The following is a 26,973-nucleotide window of genomic DNA, read 5'->3' on the forward strand; positions in this document are numbered from 1 at the left end:
AAACTAGAGTTATCTGAAAGGATGGAACCTTAATTGAGAAATGTCACCATAAGGCCCAGATGTATGACATTTTCTTAATTAGTTATTGATGGGGGAGGGCCCAGCCCATTGTGGATCAGAAATTGAGGAAATGGCCAAACAATGACTGGCCCAACTTGAGACCCACCACAAGATAGAGCCAACTGCTGACACTATTAATGATACTCTGCTATGCTTGCAGATGGGAGCCTAGCATAACCATCTTCTGAGAGGCTTTATCCATCAGCTGATGGAAATGATGCAGAGATCCACAGCCAAACAACAGGTGGAGCTTGGTGAGTCTTGGTGGGGGGAAGGATTGAGGGAGCCAGAGGGTCAAGGACATCACAAGAAGACCTACAGAGTAAACTAACCTGGGTCCATGAGGGCTCACAGAGACTGAACCACTAATCAAAGGGCATGCATGGGCTGGACCTAGGCTCCCTACACATACGGAGCAGATGTGCAGCATGTTCCTTACCAATTGGAGCAGGGGCTGTCTGATTGTTTCCCTTTCCCCCAGCTGGGCTGCCTTGTCTGGCCTCAGTGGGAAAGGATGTGCTTAGTCCTGCTATGATTTGATGTGCCAGAGTGGGTTGGTAACCATGGGTTCTATATGAAAGCAGACTGAGGAAGCCATGGGAAGCAAGCCAATAAACAGCAACCCTGTCCCCACCATGGCCTCTACATCAGCTCCTGCCTCCAGGTTCCTGCCCTGCTTAAGTTCCTGTCCTGAATTCCAAATAATGAACAGGGCTGGGTAAGTGTTAAGCCAAATAAACGCTCCCTTTCCCAACTTGCTTTGTGGTCAAGGTGTTTGGTTCAGCAATAGAAGCCCTAACTAAGACACTGACTCTTACAGTTTACATCCGTGCCTCTCTTGGAATGACTCTACATCTATTGCTTACATTACTATTCCCTAGTTTTCACTTTTCGGTACTACCTGTTCAGCCCCTACTTAGGAAGATGGCAATTTAACTCTATTCCTTACCAGCCCCATTTTTCCTAAACCACACTCTCAAGCTTGTCCTATTCCATCTCTCCATTCTAATTACAGTGAAGTTGTAGAGCTGGATGTGGTCATTTTCAGAGTTGGTATTATGATGACCACATAAGCCAGCAGAATGAGCCACACCAACTGAGATTGCTTTTCTTCGGCTGTCAAAATCTGCCCTCAGTAAGTTCTTATGCACCAGATGTTCTGTTCCTATCCTCAGAGCAGCATTTTCCATGATACTAGACAGAGAGGTACACAGTTCTCTTTGGGAAACGCCCACAGGAAAGCGTGCCTCTGCTTAGTGTTGTGAGAAATTATGAGGTTTTTAGATAGGGTACAGAGCTACCTGTGAATAGAAGTCTAGGCTAGGAGAAAGATGAAATCTTTCTTTGTCCCTGATCTTTGTACTGTGACTGTTTCTTTGGGGTCATCTACAAACATACCACAAGACTTTGGTAATGGTCTACCTTCATCCAGGTGGTTCCATTTGGCAGAGGGACTTCCAACCTGAAGACAAGTACTTTCTTTTTCTAAGAAGTGTTTCCCTCCATGCTGCCACCACCCTGCGCAACGCTTTTTAAGGGATGTGAGAACCTGCGCTAATCTTTTAATCACCCTACCTTTCCTGCTCTATTGTCCACATCCTAAGCTCTATCTTCTGGAAAACCACTTTAACTTTACCTCCTACTGATTCTTAATAGTTCTATAATAATTTTGCTCAGCTTTTGTTTCTTTTATATAACTTTTTGCATTCTAAATGTGCCTTTTAAAAATGCTAGCTTGTTCCTATTTCACAATACTGCAAGTCTCTTAATCTAATCAAAATGTCTGTTTTTTCTCAAAATACTCTTATGTAAATAGGCTGATTCCTTCAAGATATATATAGATTTTTGTTTTTTTTTTTTACTTTTGCTGTCATTCATAGTAGGTATTTTCCATGTCCCTGGTAATCCTAATTAAGAACAATTTAAATGTTTGGAAACTGTGTCCTTGAGCAGATAGAGTTCTGTCCAGGATGATCTGACTGAGCCATTTGCTAAATCCATGTTGCCAGCATTACTGGGTTTCTAACTGTCTGGTATTTTGTTTGTATCTATTTAGTTACTTTCCCCCAACCAAGCCATCAGAAAAAAAAAAAAAAAAAAAAAAAACAAAAACTGGAAAAATGCACAGTGTGGTCTCAACATTAACTTACAAGATACCTGAGTCTCCTAGACTCCAGTCTTCCTACCATAGAATGCCATGGGAAAGGGAGATGACCAGTATCATAGAGGGGGGGAAGGAGTCTAACATAAAACCACATCACCTGCTTTCAACTGTACTTACGTTCACTGACCTCGTCCCACAATCCTCTCTCTTATTTTGTCTGAAGATTTCAGACAAATCCCTTCTCTTCTTCCTGTCCAAAATCAATTCTTATCGGCAACATCAATTCTTACACTTTAAGCTGGATCACTCACCCACTTAGTGGTAGTTTACACTTTTTCCCTATTACTCCCTTACCCCCCAACACTGATAACCAGATTTCTTTTTAAAATTCCCTTTAATATGGCACTTAAAAAAAAAAAAAAAGTAAAATTGGGTGTGCCTGATCAATATGAATGTTCACCCATTAAACTCCTAGGAAGTAGTTTTAGTAGTTTTTTATTTAGTTAGATAAAAACATCAGGAATCATAATCTATTACCACATGAAGAACAGAAGAAACTTTGTAATTAAGGATACTAATCAACTAGTGTTCAAACGGTACAATAAACAGTTGTTTCTGTGAAGGGATGGCAAGGAAGCCAAAGCCTAGTCAGGTCCTTTCAAAAAAGTGTAGAGCTAGCCAGATAGCTTCAGCAGGTAAAGGCCCATGCCACCAAGCCTAATGACAGAGTTCTAGATCTGGAATCCCCATAGTGGGAGAGAACTGACTCATGCAAATTGTCCTTTGACAAGCACCCACAAGACAGACAGCTATAAATAGATATATATTCAAATACATGCAGAAAAGGGTACAAGTAAAATGTGGTTTTAGAAAGGTATTCTTTACCATGCAGCTTATGTATGTCTTCTTGAAATTTAAATCATCTCTAGACCACTTACAATCCTTTATGTACTATAAATACTCTGTAAATTATTGTTTACTGTATTGCTTAAGAAATGATGTCAAGGAAAAAAAAAACATGTACGCAGACAGACACAACTTGTTTCCTGAGTAATTCCAATATGGTTGGTTGAATCCACAGATTCAGAACCTGTGGGTATGCAGGACTGACTGTAATTGCATAAGCCCTTAAAAACAAAGCTCTTTTCCAATTGAGGGCAAAAACAGAATTCAGAGGCTCCAAGAATAACCAGCTGTGTTGCACTGTTGTAGGTCTGAGACAGGAGACACCAGAGATTGTAGGAGGCACTCATGTGCACAACCCTAGCTGACAGTCAACAGTGAAACATGGAGCTAGCTCCCAAAGCAGCAAAGAGAAGATTCTGCTACAGCCTGAATGAGCATTCCCTACCAAAACCTCAGAAAAGGAACACAGCCCTGCCAACACTGTAACTGCCTTGGGAGAACCTATATGGAAAACCAATTGAGCTCTGCTAAACTGGCCTTCTGCAGACACTGTAGGACAATCAAATGTTGGTTTAAAGCACTGATGAGAACAGTGAAATGCTAGAGACAAAAAGCTGTAAGTTCAGAATAAAGACTGGATGATTATTTATTATCATCCTTATTATTGACAGGATCTCACTATGTTATCCTGGCTGGCCTCCAACTCACAGAGATCCACCCTCCTCTGCCTCCCCTGTGGTGGGATTAAAGATAGGAACCACACCCTGCATAAAGATTAGATCTTTAAATCAAAACTTGGGGTAGAAGCTGATAAACACCTTTGACAAAATGGCTGGATACAAGATTAACTAAAAAGAATCATCATCCCTCTTATATCCAAATGACAAGGGCTGAGAAAAAAATCTGGGAAACAACCTTCACAATAGCCACAAATACTATTAAATATTATTGGTGCAATTCTAACCAAGCAAGTGAAAGACCTGTATGACAAGAACTTCAAATCTCCGGAGAAAGAAACTGAAGATATCAAAAGATGTAAATGCATGCTCATGCATCAGTAGGATTAACATAGTAAAAACGGCAATTTTACCAAAAGCAATCTAGAGATACAATGCAGTCCCCATCAAAATTTCTAATACAAAGTCAGAGGGAGGCAGGTGGATCTCTGAGTTAGAGGACAGCCTGAAGACATATTTTTTTAAACACTCTTTTATTTCTGTTTCTTATATCTTTTTTCTCCCTACTCTACTCCAACCCGTTCCATTACCCCAACTCCAGGTAGGAGAAAGAAAGGGTTAGTGGGAGCACAGTTAGGGGGCACAGTTCTTTCTTAGCTGGTTCTTGCTGCTCAGGGTCGTTGGGTTTCTTGGAGCCAGTTCAATCCTCAGTTCAGTAGATCTCCAACTTCTTGTTTCACAATAGCAACTAAGAACAGCAAGGGAGAAGCAGAAACAGCCTTGGTCTTTCTGCCTCCACTCTGGGCTCTGGCATTTATTCTCTCTCCAGAGTCCTCAGATTCAAACTATCTGCAGCTGGCAAAGAGCTCCTCTCAGAGCCAGCATGAGGCAAATAGTCTGTTGATATGGACCATCTGAATCAGTCCCATATATCACACCTGGGACCAAAACAAAAACATGTTTATATCTACAATATCAGCCTGTTCTATATAAAGAGTTCCAGGTCAGCCAGGGCTGTCTCAAAAAAAAAAAAAAAAAAGAAAAAAAGAAAAAGAAAAGAAAAACTATCTCAAACAAGCAAACAAAAATTCACAATTCTTTACAGACCTCAACTTCATATAGGAAAAAAATCAAAAAACAAAAAAGCCAGGGTAGCTGAAACAATCCTTACAATAATAGACCTTCTGAAAATATCACCATCTTTTATTTCAAGCTGTACAACAGAGCTACAATAAGAAAATCCACATGGTATTGGCATAAAAAGACAACATGATCAATGGAATCAAATTGAAAACCCAGGGGTAAAGCCATACCTATGGACTCCTGATTTCTGACAAAGGAAGCCAATATTATACAATAAAAAAGAGAAAACATCTTCAACAAATGGTGCTGGTCTAACTGAATGTTGTCATGTAGAAGAATGATAATAGATCCATATTTATCACCCTGCACAAAACTCAAGTCTAAACATATCAAAGACCTCAACATAAAACCAGACATACAACACCTGAGAGAAGAGAAAGTGGAGAAAAGCCTTGAATGCATTGGCACAGGAGATAACTTCATGAATAGAACACCAATAGCACAGGCACTAAGATCAACAATTAATAAATTGGACCTCATGAAACTGAAAAGCTTCTGTAAGATCAATAAGACAAAATGGCAGCCTACAAAATGGGAAAAGAGCTTCACCAACTCCATATCAGTTAGAAGGCTAATATCCAAACTATATAAAGAACTCAAGAAACTAGACATTAGGCAAGCAAATAACCGGAGAATTCGCAACAGATGAATCTCAAATGACCAAGAAACATCTACAGAAATGATCAACATCCTTAGCCATGAGGGAAATGCAAACCAAAACAATGTTGAGATTCCTTACATCTATCAGAATAGCTAAGATCAAAAACACAAGTGACAGTTCATGCTGGAGAGGATGTGGAGTAAGGTGAACACTCCTCATTGCTGGTGGGAGTATAAATCTTTACAGCCACTTTGGAAATCTTTGTGGTGATTTCTCAGAAAATTAGGAATCAATGTACCACAAGATTCAGCTACACCACTCCTGGGCACATATCTAAAGGACACTTCATCCTACCACAAGGACACTTGCTCAACTACGTTCATAGAAGCTTTACTCATAATAGCCAGAAACTGGAAACAACCTAGATGTCTCTCAACCAAAGAATGGATAAAGAAAATGTGGTACATTTACACAATGGAGTACTAGTCACCTGAAAGCAAACAATAAAACAATACAAACAAACAAACAAACCTGACATGAAATTTGCAGGCAAATAGACGAACAAAAATAAATAACCAGAAACAAAAACAAACAAAAATAACATTCTGAGTAAGATATCCCAGATCCAAAAAGACGCAAATGTACTCATTTATAAGTAGATATTAGCTGTAACGGATAATCATGCTACAATCCACAGACCCTGAGAAATAACAAAAAGGGCTCAAAGTGGGGAATGCATGTATCTCCCTAGGAAGGGGAAACTGAATAGATTTCATGGGTGGAGTCGGGGCAGAAGGGACAGGAATAGGAGGGATCAGGTCGTGGTGGAGTACTGAGAGAGATGACTGAAACTGGGGGCCTTTGGGGGGTTAAGTAGAAACCAGTAATCTATGAGGGTGATACTAGTGAAGACTTCTAGTACTGGGGGAAACAGAGCCTGAACTGGCCATTTTCTGTAACCAACCAACCTTCAGGTGCAGGGACTAGAACATCAACCCAGCCCCAAAAACCTTCAATATGTTCTGCCTGCAAGATGTGTTATGGTAAAGGTGAGAACTTGTAGGACTGTCCAATCTAGGGCTATGCCATGAGAGGAAGCCCACACCTGACCCTACCTGGAGGGCCAGAAACCAGCAGCTGAAGAGCCCCAGAGACCTAGGATAGAACTGAACATGACTGAAAAAAAAGTTAATGAAATGATTCCTAATGATATTCTTCTATACGTAGACCAGAGCCTACAATAACTGTCATCAGAGAGGATTTATCCAGTAACTGGATAGGAGCAGATGTAGAGACCCAGAGCCAAACACTAGGCTGAGCAGAGGGAATGCTTCAGAAGAAGAGTAGGAAGAATTGTAAGAGACAGAGAAATCAAAGACACCACAAGAAAATCCACAGAATCAACCAACCTGGGCTCACAGGGGCTCACAGAGACTGAACTGATGATTAGGGAGGCTATATAGGTCTTATCTAACTCCTCTGCACATATGCTATATATGGTTGTGTAGACTGGTTTCCTCGTGGGACTCCTTGTGGGAACGGGGGCTGTCTCTGATTCTGCTGCCTGCTTTTGCAACCCTTTTCCTCTTATTGGGTTGCTTAATCCAGCCTTGATATCAGGGGATATGAAGTATCTAATCTTATTGTAACTTGCTATGCCATGTTTGGTTGATATCCCTAGAAGGCCTGATGGTTGCAGAAGAAAAATGGAGGAAGAGTGGATCTTGGGGAGAGAGGAGTTGGGAAGAGAAGTGGGAACTGAGAGGAGAGGAGGAAAAGGAAAGTGCAGTAGGGATGTAATATTATGAATGAAAAATGACAAACAAACAAACTCTTGGGTAAAGAGATGTTCACTGTGTCCTCCACTCATTTTCAGATCTGCCTTCCGCCCCTGGGACTCAGAGCTAGCTTCTGGAGCCTGTGGTTTGGTATTTGGCTATGCCACACCCAAAGGAGTCAAATCATAGCTCACCCAAACAGGAAGCCATCCTCCTTCATGCATTCCTAGGGCCTCCATTTCCGGAGGCTGTCAGATATCTCCTCATTCTTACTTGCCCTCTTTGGACAATGTTTAAAACCAAGCACTGCCACCTTGGATCAGATAACATCACCAGGAACACAAGCTTGCCAGAAGTGAAGGTCTCAGTCTCAATTAGTATTATAATAAGATTAATGTTGAGAGGCTCTGATAGCAACAGCTCCTTTCTGATACAGACTGTACATCACAGGAAGAAACAAGAGAGGCAGACTGTCAGGAAGACTGTGGCCAAGAGAGGAAAGGAAGCCAGAGGACAGTGAACAATGGGGAACCAGAGCTGGGAAGGCATGGCTACCAGTGTTCTAGACCTACCTTGCAGAACCTGACTAACCACACATCTGTACATGAGCTGTTCTCCTCTCACACGTAAGTCCTGAAGGTCTCTTACAGATATCTCCATCTACTTCCCTCTCCCGTTTTTTTCTGAACACACAGCTGACCTCAGAGACCTCACCCCCACTCCCAAGCTATAACTGCCCACCCCCCTTCACACACAGTTAATGATCCTTGTGATTTCCTCTCCCTCTCATTCGGCAGAGCAGGCCATTAACCAAGATTCTACCCTTTCACAAGGCCTCCAAGACTCCTAGCACCCACCGTCAAGCTGAACCAGACCCTTCCCAAAGAAGGGTAGCCCTATTTTGCAGTGCTAGGACTTTCTGAGCCTCCAATTAGCACTCTTGGACCCTGGATATTTCAAGTGAGAAGGTTTTAGAGTGTACAAGATAGTAGGAATATTCATTTACAAGCTGAGGAACAGGTTGAGCAGGAACAGGAGAGCAGACTTGGGAAACATAAATACAAATGGGTACAAAAGGGGCAAGGGCTCTAGTAGAAGAGAAGCATGTAATGACATGCCAAAATAGCTGCCTCACTACCCACAAGAATCTCACAAAGCAACCATTTTATGCCTCAGCCCAAGGCACTGCTACCCTCTAGGCAGAAGGCGGGGCTTGGCTCTGACTCACTGAAGAGTCAGAGGTATCTATGTCCTCTGCTGACCCACACCCCAATACCCTACACCCAAGGCCTACCAGCCACTCACAGGATCAAAAAGTGGGGCTCTGCCCTGGGAAGAAAATATAAGGTTTCAGAGGTGGCATCTTCCCTTATTAAAAGTATTAGCCTAATGTATTGCACAGCAGGAGGAGATGAGGATCCAACATCTGCCAGGCCCTTAACCACCCACCACAGCATCAAAAGAATCTAGCCAGCTAGCTCTGAACCCCACCTGGCTTTCCAAGAGGCCTAATGTTCCATGCCTGGCTTCCTGTTAAAACACTGAACATACTAAATTAAACATCAAGTTTCTACCTACAACAACCCACAGCTCCAAACCCACTGTCAGGAACAACCACGGGACTAATGGCTAATTTAGAGTCAGCTTTTGTCTGGTTGGCACTGGCTGCTACTGCACAGGGAAAGGTGCTAAAGGAGGGTGGATATAGGTCAGGAGAGGGGCACCACTAGGCCTTGAATGGAGGTCGCCCACTTCAGTGATTTTCAGACTTACTCCTTTTATGATCTTTTTTTGTAAAGCTACAGGCCCTTTGTTCAAAAAAGCTCTGACCCAGAAACCCAGCATGGTGGCAAGAAGAGTGGGCCACTTTTCTCTGCAGTTAGCTGGCTCCATGGGGTGCCCACTGGAAAATGATACCCTTGGTCCAGCTGAACCCAAACAGAACATGCTGATGAGTCCAGGAGATGTTTCCAGAAGGTTCCTTCAATAAAGGGTAGAATAGATCTGGAAAAGCACTTAAAGGAAGAAAAAAAAGAAAGAGAGAGAGAGAGAGAAAGAAAGAAAGAAAGAAAGAAAGAAAGAAAGAAAGAAAGAAAGAAAGAAAGAAAGAAAGAAATGAAAGAAAAGAAAGGAAGGGAGGGAGGAAGGAAGAGAGAGAAAGAAAGAGAAAGGAAGAGAAGAACAAAAGAGAAGAAGAAAGGAAGGAAGGAAGGAAGGAAGGAAGGAAGGAAGGAAGGAAGGAAGGAAGGAAGGAGGAAAAACCAAAGAGAAAAAGATCTCCTTAAAGAAAAATGCCAAAGAAAAACTGAAGGGGGAATTATGAAATAGGTTATCACCATTCAGTAACCATGACAGGAATAACCCAATCTATCAAGATTCCTATGTTTTCTAATGTAGGTCTCCAAGCTCCTCCCCACCAGGCACTTACTAATTGCATAGGGTGGCCTAGTAACTTAGCTCTGAAGAAACCAGCTGACAGCACACTACTGCTCACTTCACCAACAATGAGTCAAACTGAGTCAAACCAGGCTGCACCTGGGCCACACTGCATCTGTAGGAAGCATTCCTGAGGAAAGTGCATGACCTGACTCTAATCATGCAGAAACATCAACCAAACACAAATCATAAGTGGTTGCATAAAATAAAGGGCCTCAAGTCAAAACATAGTCTGCAGACTTTTTCTCTTAAAAAACAGGGAGGTGGTGAGAGGGGGAGGAGGGGAAGAGCAGCAGCAGCAGCAGACAGATCATTAAGGCAACAAGATAGCAGGCTAAGCAAAGGTTTTTGGAATGAGTCACCTCACAGCTTGTACAACTGCACCACAGTTTCAGTGCAGCATTTGCAAACCCAGGTGAGGCAGGGCCCAGGCACCCAAACTGCCCCCTTGCACCTCAGTGGGTTACAAGTTCATTTCCCACACTACTTTCCCTCTGCCATCAAAGGTAAAGCTACCCACCCACAGGACACAGGACTGACACTGTCATAGTGTTCTATACCTAATAATCTTTTGAAAATGGCAAAACATCTACAAGATCACATGACAAGAACACTGGAAGACCTCAGCCAGTTTCACACAATGTGGAGAATCTGAGCCACAGCACTCCAGGTGGAGATAAGAATTCAGAGGGCTGGTGTGTTGTACCCCCAGAACTCAGAACACACAGACCAGGTCCTGTGCCAATTCAGAAATTCTCCGGTGGGTTCCCAGGCCAGCAAGGCTAAAGACAGCCTGCTTGGCATCCCCTCACTACACAGTCGAGCTCAGCCAGCACCGTTGTTGTTGGGAGAGGACACTTCATGACTTGAGTCTCATCAGAGCGCAGTGCATATACCACCAATGCAAAAGGATTCTAGCTCCTAAATACAGCAAGTAGGCACTGGAAGGCAGAAAGCAGATCAGAAAGTGCTCCGCCGAGCATCTGGTGTGAGGCAGGTGGGGGTACACAGGTGCGAGAGCAACAGTACTGCCTCATGCGTACATGGGGACATGCAGTAACCAACTATCTTATCGAGCCAGACTCACCTCCAATGAATTTGATCTCCAGAGCTCTCTGTGTACTCCAGCTCTAGGCTGGGTCCTGTGGACAGACAAGGCAAACCACATGGTCACCTTTGCAAGACCAACATTCGGATGAGAACTCTATGAACTCTGCAGTTACTCCCCATGAAGAATGAACCAGCTCTCGAAAACAAAACTTTGCTTCAATAACGAGGTCTCTGCTGGCCAGAAACCGAGCTCCGTGGAGTTACAAGAACTCGACCTGCATGCCTAATGGGGATATGAAATGTTCTCTTTTCTGTGGGCTGCTCCCACCCAGCAGAATGAGAGAATTTTGAATAGTACATATTTACTCCTTGCCTCCATTTTCTTCATATCTAAAAGGCATAATGATTATGGTTCTAAGATGATTAAAACTTTGCGCACCCACATTTGCATAGTATGCTACAATATACTATGTTTTGAGACATGGAGACATCTCTAACCCCTCCCCAGGATGATACTCTGGAAAACTTCTCCAACCTCCCCATGCCTTTTGAGTGAGTCGCTTTCCAGGCCAGAGAGGACCTCCCCAGCAAAGTAAAGAGCCTTTGGGATATGAGTAACAAAACAAAGACAAAACAAGCAAACAAAAGCCTTCCAGAAGAAGCTATGAAAACTGAAGCCTACTGGGGAAAACCAAATAAAGCTGCATACTCAAGACTACCAAATGAGAAATGGAACAAGGAGGGGCTCCTTAAAAAACTGGGAATCAATGATAGGAAACTCCTTAGGGTTAACAGATCTGCTCCTAAACCACAGAAGAAACAGGGTGAGAGGCAGCAGAGCAGTTGGGCAGGTATGAATTCTTTCCCACCGCCCATGACTAGAATCCAGAGGCTGGCAAGTGGAGGAGAGACACCTCAAACATTTTCTTGAGAAACAGACTCCAGCCAGGGAAGCGGATCAGTGCCTTGCTCAGCCATCATCCAAGAAGCCTCCTCCTAAAGCTGAAAGGAGAAGTGAACACAAGCCCCTGTCCTGGACCCAGAAGTAATCTCCAATTGTTGGTGACTTCCAAATGAAAATTTATTTCTATCAAGGGAGTCTCACTGGAGAAATAAAGTACTCTTAAGTGTTGGCTGCATGCCCTGCAGATGGCCCACAGTAACAAATTCAACAGCATCTTTGGAGGTTCCTCATCTTACAATGTATATAAGGGCTTTTATTTTTAATAATAATAATAATAATAATAATAATAATAATAATAATAATAATAATAATAATGTTTTTCCTTTTTTTCCCTACAGGTCCTTTGCATATATTTTATGGTCTTTAGTTTAGTGTTTTTATGGGATTCCTTAGTGTGCAAATGTTTCTTGCACCTTCTCATGGGCTCTTTTCCTGCCTGTTTTGTCCAATTCCAATATGTTACTTTTTGTTTTATTTTATTGTTTTGTTTCACTACTATCTAATTGCTACTATCTATGTCAATTTGTAGTCTCCTGAGCTATTTATTTGAACACCAATATATACCAAACCATCTTTGAATAGAATGCTTTGAGTGTCCCTAAAATTCAAACACACCTACAAGCTGATTGTGACTCTATCCTCCAGCTGGTGTGAGCTGAGGAAGACAGATGGGGTGGAGTAAGCAGTACCAGATGGTCCAGGGAGACTCCAATTACCCTCTCAGCTCCCTGCCCCCAAAATGACCTTACCAAAAGACTTAAGGGGGCTCACTGGATCTCAGCTCCACTTCAGACAACCAGCACCCAGGACACTTGTGATATATTGCACAACTGAGGAAACGGGACACAAAGCTGGAGTTTCAGGCTTCTTAAAAGTACATGACTTTACAGAAGGCCGGCAAGGTGTGAAAATAACAGGGCAGGCATCAGGGTCAATGCCTCTCATACTTGAGAGTGCACATAAGTGCCTGGGAATCTCTGTGAAGACAGACTGATTAGCTGAACCAAGGTTAACCTTCCCTCTCCCACAAGGTTCTGCATTTGAATGGCTCAGGTGATACTGATGCTAATGAAAAGTGGTAGAGCAGCCTGAGTTGGCAATCCAAACACGGGTACTTGGAGGGTAAATTGCCAAGGGACACATGTCCTCACTGTGTATGGACTGGCAGGGATCCGATATGTTTTCCAGGAGAAACATTTCCATCGTGGAAGTAATTGGTATTTTAGTTGTTTTTGTGGCGCTAGAGAAGGAAGCTAGAGGGACTCCTGCATAAGGCATAAGCCTTATTTCACTGAGCCACACCCCCAGCCCTCTCCAGTTATTTTTCTTCCCATTTCACAGCTGTAAAAGCTGCTCTTGGCAGATGAGTGAAACCTGCCTCCTCTGAGGCCCTTAGACCTCTTCCAGAGTGAGGGAGCAGTTATTTGGGACAGACTCACAAGAGGCAGTGACAGAGGCTGTACCTGCCCTGCTCTCAAGGAAAGGAAACAGCAGGACTGCAGATGGGATAGGGAGCAAGCAGGGCTGACTAGGCATGAGGACCAAGGGTGACACTGAGTGAGCAAAAGCAGATAAAAGGCTAGAATCCCACCCAGAAGATGCCAAGGAAAATACACTTTTGCCTCTTGCAAATAGAACAGACAGAACATTTAAACACCACACACTCACAAAGCTAAGAAGTGGGGACAGGATAGGTATATCTCTACATTTCCAAATTTTACTTTACTGATACAACCTCATTTTGGTTATATCAAAAAGCTTGGTGTAACAAAACACTTTATTTTCTTCTCCCCAGATCCAGCTTCACAAAAGACAGAGATTACATGAGTAAACAGGAGTAATGTGGTATGACCAAGAACAATCAAGTCAATATCCACCCAAGATCTCACCAAAGAGCCACTGGGCCCCTCTGAAAACCACTAACACAAGGCAGGGTAGAAATATGCACTGGGGCTCAGAGGAGTGAAGCTCCAAAAGAGAACCACAGATATTCATTAGGGCCCCCTGCCTGGATGAGCAGGGAAAAACTGCCTGGGAGAAGGGAAAACTTTGTTCAGTTTATCTATCTGAAGATATTTTCTTTTACAAGATCCCAATTGAACAAGGACTTTCAAGACAATGATCCAAACCTTATGGAATTTAGACTCACAAAGCTAAAAAGGGTCACAGCTAGAACCTTGCCCAGGTTTGTCTGAGCAGCCCTTCCCTCCATTATCCAGTCAAAGGCCTACATCCAAGGAAGTGAAGTGGCCAGCTCCTGCACCTCCAGGATTCAAGCCCAGCCTCTAATGCCTGTGCTTTTGTCCTGAGCACCTGCATCATAGTTTGGTTTTTACTACTGTGATAACACACCATGACAAAAGCAACCTGGGGAGTGTGGTGGTTTGACTAGGTATAGTCCCCCACAGACTCATGTATTTGAATGTTTGGCCCACTGGGAGTGGCACTATTAGGAGGTATGACCTTATTGGAGGAAGTGTGTCACTGTAGGGGTGGGCTTTGAAGCCTATGCTCATGCTCTGCTCAGTGTGGAATGACAGCCTCCTTCTTGGCTGCCTTTAGATCAAGATGTAGAACTCTGGGCTCCTCTAGCACCATGTCTTCCTGCAAGAGTGACAGGCTTCCTGCCATGATGATAATGGACTAAACCTCTGAAACTGTAAGCCAGCCCCAATTAAATGTTTACCTTTATAAGAGTTACCGTGGTTGTCTCTTCACAGCAATGAAACCCTAAGTAAGACAGGGAGAAAAAGTTTGTTTCAACTTATACTTCCACATCATTGTGCACCATAGAGGGAAGTCAGGACAGGAACTCAAGGCAGGAACTGAAGAAGGAGCTTGTTCTTCATGGTTTTCTCAAGTTGCTTTCTTGTACAACGTAGGACCACCAGCCCAGGGATAGCACCACCCATATGGGGCTGGGCCCTTCCATGTCAAAAACTAATCAAAAAACTGCCCCACAGACTTGCCTGCAGACCAATTTAATGGAGGCATTTTTCTCAACTGAGGTTCTTTTTTTTTTTTTTATATATCAACTGAGGTTCTTTCTTCCCAGATGACCCTGACTTGTGTTAAGATGACAAAACAACTCACCAATACAACCAAGCAGCCTGGACTGATATTTTTTCCAGAGCTCATTTAGATGCATCTACCCCAAAAATGGGAGCCACAATAAAAACTCCAGCCCTTTCTGATTTAAGTCTCATGGATGCTATGTCTGCTGACATGAAGACAGTCTAACCTGCAGGCTTCTGGGCCTGAGAGTGAAACTCTGGTTTGAAAGACAGCTGACAATAGTCGAGTCAGACAGCCAACTTACCATGAAGATGGTAAGTTCTAAAGGGGTGAAAGGAAATGTTCTGGACAAAAAGCAACCCAACATTTCAAAGGGTAGTCACTCTGACAGATCCTGGTGTGGTTTAGACAGGAGACAGAAATGGCAGATGTGTCCCCGGGGAGAAATGCCTGACCCCGCAGGGAGAGTGGGCCTCCAAAGAGAGTGTTCCTTTTGACCACCAAAAACTGGAGCGGGGGAGGTCGGAGACACACAGAAGAAGGTGAAGGGGCAGGGACTGCTTCCCTTCAGGTAAAAAATGGTCTTTAACCATACAGACCAAAATAAACTATTCCTACATTTCTCTAGCTAGCACCCTGCCACTGATGGCTCTGAAGAGCTCTTCTGACAGGACTTTAATGTTAATCTTACTATATTGTCAGAAGGTGCTTTTTCTTAGGACCAAGTGACCAGTTCCCAACCTACCACACACACACACACACCAAGCAATGGCCCAAACTTAGTGTGCTCTCCTTGTCTTCATTCTGAGAGTCACTATGTGATCTGCTAAGAAGAGGTGACAAAAAAAAAAAAAAAAAAAGGAATGTTTGTCTTCGCTGGGATATAGAAGTACAGGTAGGGAGCTGCCAAGCTTTGGCCCAGTAGGTAGACTTGCACTGTGAAGGCTTCCACGGGTATCATGCACATGCTGCCAGCTGCCAGCTTTTAAGAGCTCAGAGGTGGCTGAACAAAGGAGAAGAAAGAGCTGTGGCTCAGCAGCAGGGGGTGGTTGCTGGCTGGGCTGCTGGAAAGCAGGCTTTTCTGCAGCTGAGAGCTCAAGGAGGGACAAGGGACATGGACAAGATACAGAGTGAGCACAAAGGAAGATCGGGGCGCCTACAAGACTGACAGTCGCTGAGGCACGTGCCTGGCCCCCACCCAAGGATGCAGCTGGGCAGTGAGAGCTCTATGGACATGTTTTCCATGTCCACAGGCGGTGGGCAGGCGGCTGACAAGCCAGACTGGGCATCTTGCTCTTTCCCAGCTGTTCTGAGGGTTACCCAAGGAGCTCCAGGCAGAACACATGACATAAAAGCAGAAAGATATCTTAAAACAGGTGCCCACAAAAAGCACAGAAGAAAGAGGGCAGGGCTGGAATCTGAAAGCCATAGGGCGCAGTGACTCAGGGGTGCCAGCAAAAGACCTCCACGGAGCACAATGGGTTCCAGCAGCCCTTAACAATAGCAGCTCTGGCCCCTCTCTCTCTTCCTCCTCCCTCCACCTCCCCCCCCCCCACAAACCCATGAAGAGAGGCAGCAGGAAACCAGGGCAGAGCCCATGAATAGCTCCACTGTCAATCCCAAAGCCCCGCCTCCTCAGCCTCACAGGTCAGGCCTAGCAGCCACCAGGCTACAATAGAAACCTCTGTGCTACAGAGGGCCAAGGCTCCAAACAACAGAGCTTCCAGGATTGGTAGCTCTGGACTTCTCATAGGGAGTGCATGTGACTGTAGTGGTGAGGAGGCCTCTGCGTGGGAGGTTGATAAGGGCAGGGCTGGGGCACAGGCCAAAAAATCACCAGCCAGGGGCATAGAGAGGAGTCTTCCACACAGGATGGCTATGGCTAGCTATTTCAGGGGACACAGTGGGTACAGTGACAAGGAAACTATCAGAAAACTTTAAGACTAAGTAGCCTATGCCCTCTCCCACAATCCTCTCTCCTTTCCCAAACCCACCTTCTACTCAAGAAGAACCTACTCAAACAGAAAAGCCATCTACTATTTAGCTGGGTGTTTACAACAATCCCAACTTGCCAGTCAGACCCAGGAGCAGAACAGGCAGGCTAGGAGGGCTCCCAGGACAGCAGCAGCTCTTGGATCAGCCCCTGGCCCTTGTCTAACCTCAGGTGAGTACAAACCAGTTAGGGCTTGTTTTTCACACTACCCAGAGCCTATGCAGTTCAAACCTAAGTGTCTCACATTGTGAGAAGTGATCTCTCTGCTTCTCACCTCACCCTGTCTCTTCAGACTCCTCAGCTCAAGTCTGGGTGCACAGGCCTCATGGTCACAGCACAGCCACAACCTCCAAACACGTTCATTGGAAAAGCATGGTCTGAGCTGAGCCATGCACAGCAGAGGACAGAAAGCAGCTCACAGGGCCCCTGCCAACTCTCACTGCAAAAATAGAAGACTGACCCAGCATCAGGCCTCAGAAACTCCTCTTCCTCTTGGAATTAAACCAGCCATGTTTTTCCTGATGAGCTCCTCAAGGCTTCAACTCCACACCAAGTACTTCACACTCAGGCAACTTCAGTGTCCATCAAGAAGGGGCAGAAGAGTAAGTCAAGGTTCACTCTGCAGCAAAACAACTTGCTGTTGTTAAAAGGAATGGACCAAAGGATGTGTGAAAAAAATGGAGCAATCCTCAGATAAATCTCAGAGCGAACCTCAGGTAAGTACAGAGCAATGTCAATTCCATGCCACTGTGGAAATAAACAAAAGGGATAAAGAGGTGTGTGCACAGGCATCCTGCCACACTTCACTATCCTGTGAACACCTGATGGTGGAGGCCTTGGGCTTGGGAGAAGTGTGGTGGAAGAGGCCAGAAGTATGGATTTTTATTATTTCTTCTGTGGTTTCTATCTACTTTTCAAATGATAAAAGATTAAACTTAATTCAATATATTTAAAATGTCTAAAGTTTGTGGCCAGAGGTACCAAAAAAGAAAAAAAGTAATAATAAAAGTTACCACAGCCAGGTGCAGTTACATATAACTATAATCCCAATACTCATGAGACTGAAGCAGAAGATGAATTGAGTCAACCTAAGCTATATAGAAAGTGTTATGTTGTGCAAGCACTTCAACTAGCATTCCCTTAGGGACCTTCAGGGTCCTGACAACATCCTGTCAGTACCTATGTTCTATGACATCATCTGGGCCAGGTACATAGTGACTTGTTGGCCACTCCCCCCTCCCCTTGCTCCCTTGCTCTCTTACTCTCTTGCTCTTTTGCTCTTCCCTTATCTTCCTTTCTCTCTGTCAGTGCGCCCCCTTCTCCCCTATGTCTCTCTCTCTCCATCTCCATCCAATAAAATTCACTGGATTTAAGACTGGTTGTAGGAGAGGAGGTCCTCCCCTCTCAGTGGACTTGGATAGGGGCAGGGAGGAGATGAGGGAGGGAGGGTGGGATTCCGAGGGAATGAGTGAGCAGGATACAGCTGGGATACAGAGTTAATAAAATGTAACTAATAGTAAAAGTAAAAAAAAAAATAAAATAAAATAAAAACAAAAACAAAAAAGACTGGTTGTGTGCATCGCATTTTTATCTAAATACTAACAGAAAGACCTTGTCAGAAAGAAAAGAAAAGAAGAAAACGGAGGGAAAAGGGAAAGAGGAAGGGGGAGGGAAAATACTTCATGAATAGCACTCTCTAGGCAGCATCTGGCATCTCCCTAGGACTAAATCTTGTTGGGGAAGGAAAAAGCCCTGGGGAAGGGAGCCCACTCAGCTCCCTGCTTACAACTTCACCCTACCCCAAATATAAAGTTTTACTATGACAGAAAAGCAAGAACAGATTTTGATAGTGACAGAAAGAAAACAATGCTATTCCACACCAAAGGCCACGTGTAGAACTCCAAGGTAGGGGGTGGGTAGAGAGAGAGGGGGAAAGAGACAGACAGACAGACAGACACAAAGAGACAGAGACACAGAGACTGTCTAAGGGAGGCTGAAACTCAGGCATCCAACAGACACTTCTGGGGCCTCCTCAGCCGCCAGTAAGGCTCCAAGTCTTAGCGTTATGAGCCCATCCCCATTTTAGCAGCTAAAGAAAGATATTTCAACAGATTTCTAGGCCTGGCCCCACTCCAAGGACAAGCTAAAAACAGTTTCTCCAAAATCTCAGCTTAAAAACCCAACCCCTTAGCTACTAAGCCACTAAGCTGTATGTACCTTTCAAGAAATGGAAGCTGCAACATAGGGTTGAGAGATTGCGTTCCTGTGCCTATTCTTGCTAAAGGGTTACATTTATTGTTTAAAAGCCCCCCTTTAATGGGTGTGTCAATAAATACTCTGCACTCAAAAGCACTGATGTATTTCCTTCATGTGATTTTTTTCCCCCAAGGAATAATACAAAAACCATCACAGTCTTTCTTGCTGCTGAGGGGCTAACACAATCACCATTAGAGCCAGTGGGGGCCAAGGTATTGGGAGAGAGACCTCAATAGCAGGGAGTGGTCCATGAGTACAACCCTTCCTGCAGAATAAATTCATCCCCAGGGACAACAAAGCTGGCGGTTTCATAATGGTCTCAAGCTCACAACTGCCCAGGGTTCAGGGAATGGAGGCCAGGGAGGGACCAATAGAGTGTTTGGTTCCCCTTTCTCAAAGATGCTCCTGACTGTAAAGTTCAACAAATGACTCGCAAAAGAAGCAGCACAAATGGGATCTCAAAATTATTAGGGCCACACTAGCACTTGGAGCTTGCAAAGCTAAGAGCTGGGAAAAAATAAATAAAATAAAATAAATGAATGAATGAATAAATAAATAAATAAATAAATAAATAAATAAATAAATAAATAAATAAATAAATAAGAAAGTAAGATAAAATAAAATGAACAGTTCCTGATCTCTTGATAGGGCCCAGTGCAAGGTCAAGGCAGGTCCTACCAGAAACCCAAAACCTTTCATTAGACCAAGGTCCCCCTCTCCAGGGAATCTGTGAGCCTCCAGAGCATATCCTGTTTCACCATACTGGTGTTCACAGGGAAAACTTCAAGACTGCCTGAACCCAGAGGGGTCTCTGCACAAGCTGACATCACCACGGTACCTCCCCACTCCCTTTCCTATGCTTGTGCCTATCCAGAGCCCAGAGGCATGAACACCACAGACTCTTTTCTTGGCAACCCCCCTTCAACTTATCCTGTTTACACCACTGCTTGTATTTCACAGGAAACAACTAAGACAGCAAGAGACAATGACTATGGGAGGCAGGATGACTGTGAAGAAAGGACATGATCTCTATTCTTCCACTGCAAGGAGAGATACTGGCTTTGGCGAAGTGAGTTAAGGCCCTACATGCAGCTAACAGGTTTCCTTAGAATCTTACTCCTGTAAAGCTGGCTGAAACAAGAACAGCTTCTGGGTGGAGAGAGACCAATAGGTCGTCTGTACCAGGAATAACCAATGAAAGAAGAGGAGGCAGTCAGAAAACCAGAGGCGCCTCCCTCTTGAAGAAGGAAAGTGCAGAACAGGAAAAACAATTGTGCAGGCCCAGGGAATGAAAGGAACTGTTAGATAACAGGTTGATACACTAACCCACTCCTCTCTGCACCAGCTTCTCACTCCTCTCTGTTTCCCCGGGTGCCTACACACATCCCTCTTTCTCTCTCCTCCCTCTCTCTCTATCTCTCTGTCTCTCTCTCCACCTCTGTACAATAAGTCTCTTCATACCAGATCTGTTGTATGCGGCATTTTTAAAAATATATTATTACAGAGACGGCCTATGACCCCTTCCATAGACCCAGAGCAGACAAAAGAAAGTCTTAGACTTGTAGGAGAAGGCTGCTGAGTTGTCACACTGGTTTGCTTTGGACTGAGAGAGCATGAGACAGGACTTCAGCAGTAGTTGCAGAGGACTTCAGAAAAGAGAATAGCTGTGGTCTGACATCCATCCAATAAACCAAAAGTGCAATGTTTGGAGATGGGAGTTTCAGGGACAGGAGATTAAGACACAAGGACCAGTACATTCTGGGAAAATAGGACCAAAGTTTCTTGAAATGGTGACTACCTTTAGTTACTAACAATGTCAAAAGGAATGATACTGACGATCAGAAACACCCACAGGAGAAAATGCCACTCCTGAGAAACAAATGTGAGGGGTCATGAGCCTAGATCAGTGTAAAACCTCACAAGACTAAACCCAGGCTACTTAAAAGGTCCTTCACCAAACTTCAGCCAAGTCCTCTAAGCTCTCTGAACCTTGAATGTATGGAGGCCAATTCTAGCATGAATCCTGCTAAATCAATTTATCCCCAACATATTATCAAATTCCTTACCCTTTATCTCCCACATAATACCTGGCCTCTTGTTTTGCCTTCACTGAGAATTCTTTCAAGCCATTAACCTGAAAATGCCCCTACCTTCAGAAATTCTCAAAGATCCTGGCATAGGGTTCTCTGGCTGTGAGTTCCCACTTTCCTTGGTTTCTGGAGTTGAACCCAGTCTCTCTTCTCTACTTAAAAATCCTGCTACAAAAGTCTTGAATAGTACAACTTAACATTTCAACATGTGCCAGAATAATTTTCTTCTGCACAGAGTTCCTCAATCTTCCAGGATTCACATCTTACCCTCACCCAGAGTGTCACCAACACTTGGTCTGGAGTTGGCCCCTCCTACAAGCCTTAGAAGACTAGGTCCATGTGGCCCAGTACAGGCTAGTCAGAAAAGGCAGGAAGGAGGGAATTCACAGTCTGGGAAGCAAAGAAGCAACCTGGAGTACAGCTAGACATCATTAGTACTGTACAGGTCTGATGCTGAGAGTCCCACCACAGCCTGAATGCTGCAGCAGGCTTGGGGGCCGAAAGCTGAGTTAGCTATTTTCCCTCTCCTCTGGTAATTTAAAAGAGACCTTCATGGGGACCCCTTGATTATGTTAAGCCCCTTCTTCCCCTACCACACCAACCTCAGATATAGACAAGAGATTTATTTCAGGAGTTATTCATTCCCTTCTAGCTGCTGAAAGCACTGTCTCTTGGATGTCAAAGCTATCAAATCCTCAAAACCTCTGTTTCTGAATGTTTGTTAGGCTCTGTAGCACCCACCCAGTAGCTGCTACACAGAGCAAGAGAAAACACAAAGAGAAGGTTCACCAGCCTCTGACCCTACCCTTTCCCAGATACTACCAACCACTTCAGCCCTGCAAGATCTGAGGGCTCAAGATTCTTGAGGACACCATGTGCTTATCTCCTACCAGGATGCCAGCAACTACCTTAGCCACATAGTGTACAGACCAAGAGAGGCCAAGAAGAGGTAGCTATCTAGCTGATAAATGTGGGCTCTGGTTGCTTAAAAAAAGAAGCAGAACAGATTATAAGTGATGAAGATGCAACTACAGCCTGTCCAGGCCCGCTTACACTCTGATTACCAGACTTACTTACTACCTCCAAAGAGAAAACCACAGCCCTGCACAGCCCCACCCAACCCCTCCCAACCCCCAAGGGTGGAGGAAGCAGGTTCCCAGAATCAGCTGTTGGTAAGCACTGCCAGAAACTGCCAGAGAGATAGAGGCTGTCCCAAAACAGTGTCAGGCCCAACCAAGGACCTTGAGACCCTGTTTCTCAAACCTGAAGTACACACTGGCTTCTCAGCAACCAACAGACAGGGCTTTCTTCATGGATGAGAAAATACACAACTCCAGTCTAGGTTACAGAGGTAGCAATTAGACATCAATCAAAAGCTGGACTCCTTTACTACCCATTGCATGCTGGACTGTGCTAGGCATCTTCATGCTGAGTGGGCAGAGACACACCAGCTGCTACCCACAGGCCAGATCCTGTACTGAACCATTTCAACTACTTGCTCTGTCTGAACTAAAAACACACAGGAACGGAAGAAAGCAGCCAGAAGACCATAAGATCCCACAGTGCCCCATAGTCAGAGACACCACTGCCACACTGCAGAAGGCAAACCAAAGTGCTACTTATTCACAAAAGATGCTGCAAACAACCAAGCATAGCCTATACTGGGCACTGGTGACCATCCAAGAGTAGGAGCTGCTAGAGGCCTTTATGCCTCCTATCATTCCACAGGTAGGAAAATAGAAGCCCCGAAAAAGCAGTAACCATGCCTAAGACCAGTGAACTAACCTTCAAAAAGAATAACCTAAGGCCTCCTTACCTCTACTCGTGTACTAACTGGACAGGTGACAGAACACAAAAGCAGAAATCAGAGTGGCTAGAAAAATGCATCTTACCTGTTTCTACCCTGCTCTTCTGTGGAAGTTGCCCTCTAAGTCACCCTACCAAACCAACACTTTGTTCCACACTCCCTGTCCTGCAAGCTTGCCCTCAGTCACAAGGGGAATTATTAGAGCATGGCAACTAGGGAAAACTCTACCTGCTCTGCTTCTAGGAAAAATCCAGGCAAGACAGGGAAATACAACATGCCCAAAAGTCCAGTGGCCACAAGAGAACAATGGCCATGCCTGCTTTCCTCCTCACAGGTGGAATCATTTCTCTTTAAAGGCACTAATGCGAAGCAGCAGGAAACTGGGATTGTCACCTCCGTTCACAGCCTCTGGGCTGGGACTTCCTGATTTTGAATAAACGAATGAATTAGCCAATGAGCTAAAGGACACAGGAGGAACTCAAGTAACTTGCCTGGGTCAGAGGAAAGAGGAGTGCTCTGCCTTTAAAGACCACTTCTCCATAAGGTTCTTTCTTGTTTATCAAACTTCTACCTTTCAAATATGGCAACTCCATCTTTAAACAGTGCAGTGTTTCTCTGACTACTTCATAAGTGTTCTTGGTGGCACAGGACCAGAGCTTGAGAAGAAGCAAGTGACAGACAATTGGCGGGCATTCATGCTACTCATCAAATGGTTTTGTTTCTTTGGTTGGTTGGTTGGTTGGTTTGGTTTTCGATGTATTGGTTTTTCGAGACAGGGTTTCTCTGTATAGTCTTGGCTGTCCTAGACTCACTTTGTAGACCAAGCTGGCGATCTCAGTGATATGCCTGCCTCTATCTCCCTGAGTGCTGGGACTAAAGGCATGCACCACCACGCCTGGCTCATCAAATGTTTTGTATTCCTACCCTACCTCCACCTTGAGGGGGACAACTGCCATGTGACTTGGCACAGCCAATGAAATGCCACTTACAGGTAAAAACTTTACCTGTAAAGGCTTTGTCTATGTAGCTAGGGATATGGATTTGTCCTACAGTAAAGGCAACATAAAGCAGATATGTGACGTATATGTGGAGTTAGTAAAAACAAACAAACAAAAGGCTTTGTTGCTTTAAGCCTTGGTATTAACCACATCAAACCCTGATCTCTACAGAAGGCTCTCCAGCTTCACATGCAATCATCTGGCCTTGTGGGGTTGAGACTACAGCGTCAGTCAAACTAGCAGGGATTCAGGGGCAGTTAGTACTCAGGTCACGTTAGATGGAGGAGCTACTCTGGAAACTGGGCCTTAAGGGAACCTGTACTGAAGGACTCAGTAGTTCTGCCTTGGCTAAGGCTTGTCCACTATGCTTAAACACCTCCAGGAGGAACGCATCCTCTAAATGAGAGGATCCAACTCTCAAGCAGAGACCTCAAGGAAATCACTCTGACCTTTCTTGGCCATAGTTTTCTCATTTGTAAGATCATGTAGTTAATATCTACCACACTCAGTTGTTTCTCAAGTTTTAAGCAATTAAAGTAAGGCTGGGATAGTAGCTTAATATGTCTCCAAAAATACTATGCCTTAACAAATGCACCATTATGCTATGTAATACCTGTATGCTTGTTCACAAGTTCACTGGGTTTCGAACCAGCAAAAGGCTCTCAGGACTGACATACTAGCATTTTTAGGCATTGTAAAAATGACTCCTGTTTAACTTCTCAGCTAAAGTTAAAACAAGGTTAACTGGGCACATGGTGGCACAGGGTAAGGCTGCCAGAAGTGGTCTGAGAACCACTGCACCCTGGCCTCTTTGTAACTTTGCCTCATTTCTATAACCTACAGGGCAGGCTTCTCCCCGCCCACACAAGGCAGAAGTTTCATACTCCATTACAAACAAGGCAAGGGAGAAGCCCTCACCTGTCCTCAGAGATGAGCTAGCACAGCTGCCTGAAAAGAAAGGCGCTGGAGAAGAATCTTCCCATGGTAGCCCACCCTTCCCCCTCTATGCCTTTTCTTCGTGGGGACAACCACAAATCTCTGGAGGATCAGTGGCTCAGCCTCTGACTAAATGAAGCAACTAAGCCTAGACCACATGCCTATCAGTAAATACCACTGAGCACCCCTACTGCAGGCCCACTACGCAAGGCTTACAGATGTGAGCCCAGAGAGTACCTGCACAGAGCACCCCACTCTCTGAAACATATTTAGCTGGTCCAAAAGGAGGGTCCAGAAATATAGAAAGGGATGTATCAAGCCTATCTCCAACTGAAAGTGGAGTACAGCAGACACACAATAAGAAGGGTAAAATACATCTAGTGACATAGGTTTCCAAGTCTTGTCCCTGACATTAGAAATAGCCAGAATGGAGCTAGGAGGCGGTGCCACATGCCTTTAATCCCAGCACTCGGGAGACTGAGGCAGGTAGATCTCTGCGAGTTCGAGGCCAGCCTGGTCTCTAGAGCCAGTTCCAGAGCAGCCAGGCCTGCACAGAGAAACCCTGACTTAAATAACAAAAACAATCAAATAAGAAAATATTAGAATGGAGCAGGGTGTGAACTGAACTTGAGTATAACCCCAGTACTCAAAAGACTGAGGCTTGGGGACAGCTGTGGAATGGGCCAGAGACCAGATGTCTGGGCTTCACTCTAAGGGCCCAGGAGGAGTTTTGAAAGGGTGTATCCCAGCAACCTCTGAGCTGTTAGAACGTGGGGGGTGGGGGTGGGGGCAGATTTCCTTTCACAAATAAGGAAGCACTCGGCAGGCACCAACTTCTTCTCTGAAGTCAAGAGGCTTGTGTGGAAACTGTCTAGGCAACTGACCTACAGCCACCAGTCCTCCTGGAGAACTGGGACCACACCTGCTACTAGCTCCAACACACGCTGCCCAACACATCTCGATGCGTCCTGATACAGCCATGTAACCCAGCTCCAGGAAAGCACTGGCTTAAGACAGTCTCACCAGAGACAAGAGTTTCTGTGGTTCAGGGGCCGAAGTCCCCACACGCGCATCCTCCCCACCCTCTGCACTGCATGCCCAGCAGGGAAGAGAATGAGGGCTGCAACCTGGACCAAGCCAAGGCACAGAACCACAACTTGGCCAAAGCTCGGGGTAGGTCAGGAGTCGAGCTCTACTTCCAAGCACAGCCTTTAGAGACCGACACGAGACACCAGGGTCGCCACCTCCTCAAACTCCAGCCGGACAGGGTGGGACCGCGAGGCAACGAGCACACCCAGGGTGAGTGGGGGCTGGGTGACCGTCCCCTCACCCGGGACCTGAGCTGAAGAAGGCGCCCTCCGCTGGGCTCAGGTGAGGACGGGCAGAGCCCAGGCGGCGGGTGCAGACGCACCTTCCGGGGGAGAGCCGCGCCTCTCTCTCCACACAGAGCCCTAGTTCGGCTCAGCGGGGTCCCGGCCGCGGCCTCCAGAGCTCGCGGGCGGTCTCAGCAGACAAAGCCCGCGCCGCCTGCGGGGCCGCACCCGCTAGGCAAGGGAGTCCCGGGGCCGAGCGGAAAAGCGGGGAGAAGCCACCGTCCCGCGAGGACGCTCACGAGGGCCAGCCCGAGACAATGAGAACAGGCCCGACGCTGCAGCGGGGCCGCGTGTTCCACTTACCCGGGCGCGGCAGCGGCGGAGGCGGCACGGCCTGATCGGCCGAGGAAGTTAGAGCAAGTTCGACAGCGCAGAGCGGGAGGGCGCGACTCCGGCCGTCCGAGCGGCGGGGGCGGGGCTCGGAGGGGCGGGGCCGCGGCCGAGAAAGAGGCGCCGCTTCCCTGCGCCGCTCCGCCGCCCCGCGCCTCTGGCCTACCCAGGCCCCGCCCCCGCCTCCTGCTCCTCCCCCACGCAGGCACCGCCCCATATTTCGCTCCTCCTCTCACCAGACCGGGGTCTCACCGGGGGCCCCCCCTCCCGTCTGCGAGTCCTCCCGCAGCGACTGCCCCTCCCACAATGAGCGCCCCACCCTCCTTACGCCCCGCCTATGCTCCGCCCCCGCCGGGTCGCCACGCTCCGCCCCCACCTCTCACCGGGACCTGCAAGCTCGCTGCCTTGGGTAGAGAGGAGAATCGCTGGCCCGCCCCTTTGTCCGGCTCTGGGCGG

The 26,973-nt window shown here is 45.7% G+C and overlaps 1 protein-coding gene across 3 annotated transcripts in view; it reads right to left on the reverse strand.

Moving 5' to 3' along the window:
* Tspan14 (tetraspanin 14) overlaps positions 1 to 26,668 on the reverse strand; it is a 61,476-nt gene extending 34,808 nt beyond the window's left edge. The window contains exons 1-2 of one of the 3 annotated variants that reach the window (XM_055597846.1): positions 26,491 to 26,668; positions 10,793 to 10,847 (exon numbers count right to left, since the gene is read on the reverse strand). The gene's annotated coding sequence lies outside the window, so the exon portion shown is untranslated. Of the gene's footprint in view, positions 1 to 10,792; positions 10,848 to 26,225; positions 26,245 to 26,490 lie in introns of those variants that run through there. The other 2 variants (XM_055597845.1, XM_055597847.1) reach the window with 2 other exon arrangements.
* Positions 26,669 to 26,973: the final 305 nt, after the last annotated feature.

This window comes from Psammomys obesus, unplaced genomic scaffold (genome assembly GCF_907164565.1).
Source record: "Psammomys obesus unplaced genomic scaffold, mPsaObe1.curated_primary_1811, whole genome shotgun sequence".
NCBI lineage: Eukaryota > Metazoa > Chordata > Mammalia > Rodentia > Muridae > Psammomys > Psammomys obesus.